This window comes from Lactuca virosa, chromosome 4, assembly GCF_052849685.1.
Source record: "Lactuca virosa cultivar CGN04683 chromosome 4, Lactuca_virosa_CGN04683_v6, whole genome shotgun sequence".
In the NCBI taxonomy this organism is placed as follows: domain Eukaryota; kingdom Viridiplantae; phylum Streptophyta; class Magnoliopsida; order Asterales; family Asteraceae; genus Lactuca; species Lactuca virosa.
Window position 1 is genome coordinate 330604656 of NC_136429.1, and position 6780 is coordinate 330611435.

The 6780-nt window shown below is 39.8% G+C and overlaps 1 pseudogene; it reads right to left on the reverse strand.

The window, feature by feature from the left end:
- Positions 1-5447: 5447 nt before the first annotated feature.
- LOC145106128 (bifunctional protein FolD 2-like) lies at positions 5448-6313 on the reverse strand (annotated as a pseudogene).
- Positions 6314-6780: the final 467 nt, after the last annotated feature.

Sequence of the window (6780 nt, forward strand, 5' to 3'; positions counted from 1 at the left end):
AGAAAGTCAAAGTCAATTTTTAAGGTCAAAAGTCAAAATTTATAGTAAAATATTAAAAGTCAAAGGTTTATGTTGAAAACGAAACTTAAAAATTCGAAAAATGATTTTTGGGTCAAAAATGTCAAAAATCCGAAAATAGGATCGAAATAGCGAGGCTACTTTAACTAAATCGGGAAATTGTGAAAGATGTGGTATATTAGATCGTTTGGTAAGATTGTGGGTTGCGTGTGTGAAAGACCCGAGTTCGACCCTTGCTCCGCCCCAGATTTTTTATAATATACACGCTGCTGACCGAACTCTTGTTGCTGACCGAACACGTGCGCGACCTCGCACCGAAAACCCACTGAAGCCGAAAATCGATTTCGCCTGTAAACACTTCGAACCGAGAACACCATAGACAGCTTCCGACCGCAAATGAACTTCTGGTCGAAAAATCTGTGGAACCCTAATCCGAGATTTCGGTCGCCGCCGAGAGAAACGAGGTCTGACCGAAAACGTGACCGAGAACCCTCATTTTCGGCTGTAAACGACCTTCTGACCAAAAATACTCGGGAAAACTTAGCTGATGTGCGAAAATGGCCGCCGGAACTCGCTGATTACGACCAAAAAACGCGATTTTTCCCTTTTTAGCTCCAAAACTCGATCCAAAAGCCATTTTTATGAAGAACACGAAGAACAAACTCCCAATATTTCTTCAAAAACATATCAAAATGTAAAATTCTTCAAGAAAAAAAAATCCAAAAACGTTCAAGATCTTGCCAAAATGATTGATACAATCCAAGCTCTGATACCAACTGTAAGTCCCTAAAATTTCTTGACGTATCAATCCAATCCACTTGATGGTGCAGAATCCCAATCAAGTGGATGATGCAAGATAGAATGGAGAAGAAGAAGAAGAAGAACTTGATGAATCTTCAATGTATTGATGATATGAATGATGATCCAACATAAGATTCACACACACAAACTTCTTCTCTCTAGAACATGATATGAAATGAATGAATGAATGCTCCTCTAGAACACCCCTCCCCTCCTAGACTAGACACCCACTAAACACTCCCCTAATGACTATTTATACAAATGGACTGAAAACCCAAGCCCACAACTCAAAGGCTGGACCGGAAACACATGACTTTTCGGTCCAAGCTACAAATAAACCCAGTAATATTTTCGCCCAAGACTAAAAACAATAAATTCTTAGAAAAGCAAAGTATAAACCAATTGTTAGACCCAACAACAGTTCCCATCTCAACCTCAGTCCCTCGTACTGAAGGACCCTCTAAACCAAAATCCAAGCGTGTCAAGCAAATTGTCTCTTCTAAAAAGCGCCCCCGCAACATAGTCAGGAAAGGTGCAAATCCTTCCACGAAACGTAAACACATGATTGTAGAATCTTCAACTGACTCCCATCCGTCTCAATCCCCAACTCCTGATGAACCAGTAAATGTGGATGAATCCACAAGTGATGAATCTGATGATCTCTTCAGAAGAAAGAAGCTCAAGATTACCCCTAGCCAGAGCCAAATGCATGACCGGACAGATACCGCAGTCTCTCAAAAAACTTCGATAGTCCTTGGAGCTCCCGCAGGCTTATTCGCATCTACCATCTCTAGCTACTCAGAAGCATCAAGTGCGTTTGTTTCAATTGACCATGGAGACAACACCCCAGTTGGATCCCAAGAGGATCCCATTGGTATAAATCGCCCTAAGGTCTCCAGGGCAAGTCACCTTCATTTTTTTAAGCCAGAGGAGTTGCGCTCCATCCTTCTGTCACCCAAACACTTCAAACAGATAACCAATTGCAAGGCACCTCTTTCGTCCATGCCAAAACCGAACCGAGGCCACACTTGACTACGGGTCAAGGAGACCAACGAAGTTCGGGAAATCCTACTCCGCCACCATTACACTCAAGTGGTTTAGGCGTGGTGAGCATAATTGTGCCAGGATCCACGAACCCGGGGGACACCCCGGTGCGAACTCATGGATTTGACGGTTATTTTTCAGATGACTCCTGGACCCGGTATCAACCAAACACTAAGTCCGAAGTCAGGAAGTACGAAGCTTTCTGCAGAGCGTTCCATGCCTGCAAAGATCAACAAACAAAGCAACAACAACAAAAGGAACAGGAATTGCTAACCGTAGCAAAATATTGGGCAGAAACTTTCAGCAACGCCAAAACTGTTCATGATCTTCTGCAAATTCAAGATTGGATATCTAGTATGGAAGCCACAGTGCAAAACGCTCAAAATCTTCATGATATTGGTTCATCTAAACCTCCCCCACAACTGAAACACACGGTTCAAATGAAGACGGAACCGCAATTGAAATCAGCTCCGGACCAGTGTTTGGTCTGGATGATTTCGAAATTGATCAACCAGCTAAGTCCAATGACTTTATGATGATCTTTGATGAAGATGAAGAATCAAGTAGCTCTCAACACTCCACCTCGAAGCCAGAGGGGAAGAAAAAGAAGAAGAAGATGGTCGTAACCCGCAAAGAATTTCTCATCCTTCAAGATAAAGTGGATAAGATTCTAGCTGCAGTCACAATCAATCAACCCCAGTCAACTGATAGAGCTGGACCATAATCCTTAGTTGAATGTGTTGAAAGGCTTGAAACGCATGAACGCTTGGCTGCGGAGCAAATCTCCTTAAAGGTGGAAATGGGCATTCGAGCCCTCGACAACAACAGAACTGCTGATCACAAAGAATTCTTGGCGACTGCTGAACGCGTGATCCAAGAAGTATCTGCAATCAAAGTTGAACTCCAATCTACAATTGCGGATCAAGCAGTCAAGTCAAAGAAGCTTGTTGAGGAAACTCACAACGCTTATGAGTCCACAATTGCGGTCCTTCAATCCACAATCAACAATTTAAGGCACTATCTGTACGCAAGGTCCCATGGTCAAGAAATACTGAATCTTACCAAAGAAATTCATCAACTTCTCTTCAACACCAAGATTCCAGATAATCAACAACTCAGCGATATTCTCAAATCCCAATTCAACAATGTCTTCTCGAAGATTGATGGCCTCAGACAATGGTTTGAGGAGCAACAAGTTGTTACTTCCTCAAAAGGGGGAAGTGAACACTCACATCCGCAATGCCATCAATCTACAGCAGCAGTTCCCATTCCAAACTTCGGTCCATCCCACTTTGGTTCATCACATCCAAGGATCGAAACTCAACAACCAACTCCACAACACTCTCTGCAACACACTCCTCAACAAACTCCAATTGCAACTGCGGATACACACAAGCTTCCCTTTCCTATGCAAACTCATCACTCCCCTCCACCATAACAACACTCACCGCATCAAGAAAAACAACACTTACCACTTCAAGAAATCCATCAATCCCCACCTCGTCAAGAAACTCCACCACATTTCAAAAATCTGGAGCCAACAATGTCTTCCGAACACTCCAATGACTCTCCCGCAACCAAACAACGTAAAGTAGACTAGAAAGCCGCAAAGTTTGCTGAACAAATATAGAGAGATCATGGTTTTGACACGACAATGGATGAAACCCTGATTAACTCCTGGGTTAATCCTACAAGAAAACTGCTTGATGAAGACTACATGCCAATATTAACGTATGCCAAACCACCTTCGGATGGATATTGGTATATCCCAATCTCTCCTAATGCCAAATTCTTCAGTGTCTTTGAACCATTTGACCGAAGTTTACCTGATAAACAAAGATTGCCTCTTGAATTTGAACGACTCAACCGCTTTCAAGCCAAGCATGGATCCGAGTTCGAAAGTATCTAGTCTAACGATAGACCCTCCGCAGTCAAGAGCTACAAGATCAGAAAATTCAAGAAAACAGAGTTCATTCAGTACACATTGACAAGAAGAGGTGACAATTATATCCGAAATCAGACAGATTTTCCTTGTATGAATCCGGAAGAGGTATTCCTGATCGCTAGGGTGTTTCAGATGAAGTCGGAGAAACATCCCAATATGAAAATTGCATTTGAAAAAGCTTGTGAGTACCTGAAGTCCGCAGTGTGTGACTTCGCAAAGATTGATGCAGACATTTATCCGGTCCTTGGTCAAAAATTCAACCTTCCTTCACTTGATCCAGCACCTTTCTTCACTGAAGGATATCAAGATCGATCCTTAGGAGCAACCAACTTTCCAGAATTGGGAGTTGTGTTCAAAAGAGTCAACAACAACGTTAAATACGCCGTCCCCATCACAGCTATGCACTGTCTAACTCGCAGGAAACTGGAAGTCACCTTGACTTCGGTACAGAGGATGAAGCACACAACTGATGAAGTAAAATTTGAAATTACAAGGAGGATCACATGGCTGGGTGAAGTAAGAAAGTTGTGGTGGTTGCTGATCAAGTTTCTGAAACTCAACAAGTGAAAAGGTTGAAGAGGTCACTTAGGGGAAAATGTTGAATCAAGAAAGTGACCCTCTTAAACCTCTCAATCCAAAGTCTACTTCTCTACCGCAACGGATCTTTTGCTACCGCAACCTCAAGTGAAGAAGTCATCCGCAACGACCTCATCCGCAATAAAGACTAGTTGTTTTGTTTCTTAACTTATATGTTTACATTGTATTATCCAGTGTGCCTTGCATGTACACTTTATCAGAAATTTAGTCTTTGTTTATTTTCCATGTAATTTCTCGAGACTCTATAAATAGAGATCCTACTTCTGAATGAAACTACCTCTTGTCTCTCAATCTCTGAATCTCTCTCTAAATTCTTACCTTCTCATTCTCTAAGATCTTACTGAACTTACTCTCAAATACATTAAGATCAAACTCTCATATCTCCTTCGAAGCAAGTCCTTGTGACTTCATTCACTTTAAGCTGATCAAATAAACTAAGTAAGTTTGAATGCAAACCTTGTTAAGAATCAACTTAGTGTTTACTTGATATATAACTTGTTGTTATTTACATTTCCTTTACTTTTCGCACTTACATTTCTGCAACTAACTACTGTAACAACTCTAACTTCTTATTATTGTTGAGCTTTATGATCCTTTGAGATTAACTTACTTCCGCAATATATAACGTGTTCTAAAGTTTGTTCAAGTGTGTCTCAAAAGTTTTTCTCTCAACATATACAGTGAGAAGAGAGAGAACAAAATGGTGTAATGTGATTGGTTGGAAAGAAAATGGTCTGCTGCATATGTAAATTTCATATTTTTTAATTAAAAAAAAGGTACTTCTACCCAATCCCTTTGCCATTTCCCCTTTCCATTAAATTTGAAAAAAGAAAAAAAAATATAATGTTTGGAGTGTTATCACTCCCTACCAATTGCTAAGAATTAGGAGGTTAGAGACAAAAATGATGTGGCACCCAAAGAGATGATGTGGCAAGGTGCTAGGAGTGTTACCACTCCTCCTAGCCTTATAATCAAAGCCCATCCCATTGTAAATTAAAAACTGGACAATACTCATAATTATACACTCACAATATGATTCAAAACAAAATACAAAATGAGCTTATATATGCTCAAAAAGCTACAACACCATGCATGATATGCAAAATCTCTTGTACCAAAAACCAAAACACATTGAAATCAAATAAGTTATTTTACTGCTCAATCACCCGCTTGGCACCATCCAAAGTGTTTTTAAGCAGCATTGTTATAGTCATGGGCCCCACACCCCCGGGAACAGGCGTAACCCATCCCGCAACTTTACATGCTTGGTCAAAGTCAACATTACCCACAAGCCTATATCCTGATTTTCAGGTAGCATCATCCACCGTATTCGTCCCTACGTCAATAACCACAACCCCACTTTTTATCCAACTACCATTTATCTAATAATTAAACAATTCAACAAACCAAAGTGTAAACTAGCCAACCTATAATCCAAATAAATAAAATCATTATAAGAAATGAATTAAGTATAACTGTAAACTGTATAAGTCTGGTTATGGTTACCATCATGGGTTGTCCAATTGCAGCAATAACAATGTCTGCCTCATGAATCATACTTTCTGGATCCTCTGTACGCGGATGAACAACAATAACTGTTACATCTTCCTTCAATAGAAGTATTGAAACTGGTAACCCAAGAATGTTACTTCTACCAACAGTTGCACGTTTTCAGAAGTTCTATACATCCATGTTTAAGAAACAATTTTTCATTTATTTGTTTTGTTTATTATATTTATACCATATCCTAAATGGTAAATAAAAGTGGGATTGATTGGCTTGCCTTTGGGGTGCAAGGAAGAAAAAGGGGTTCTCTTCCTTTCATAGCAAGTTTGATAATGTTGAGAGGTGAAACCCATCCACATCCTTGTCAATGTTGATTTCTGTTAAATCATTCTTTTCTAACATAATGTTGTGTTCAAATAGTCATGTATGTGTATATGCAGAGAAACAAAATGATGATTCTTTACCTTGCGTTATTTCTCAATCAAGGTACTGACTTCAGAGACGATTTCAGAACGAATTATTTGTGTGATTGATTTTCCATCAATGATGGTGGCCTGATGATCTACGAGCAATTCCATAGATACGAAAACTTGAGATACCAAGGTTCCACCAACCCTGTTACATATTCGATTCACTTTGAAAAATCACATCCGAACAACCATTTAAAGCAAAATGTAAAAGCATCATGTGATGATCCAGACAAGATTAAACTTATTAGCAAGCACAAACACACCTAATTAGATTAAGGTATAAGGCGCATATGTTATTACACTAAGAGGGATATGTAAGAACAGAGTGTGATTGAGGTCCTTAAAGCAGTAAATTTCAAATCGAAGAATGAGAGGATTGTGTGATGGAGTATGAATATA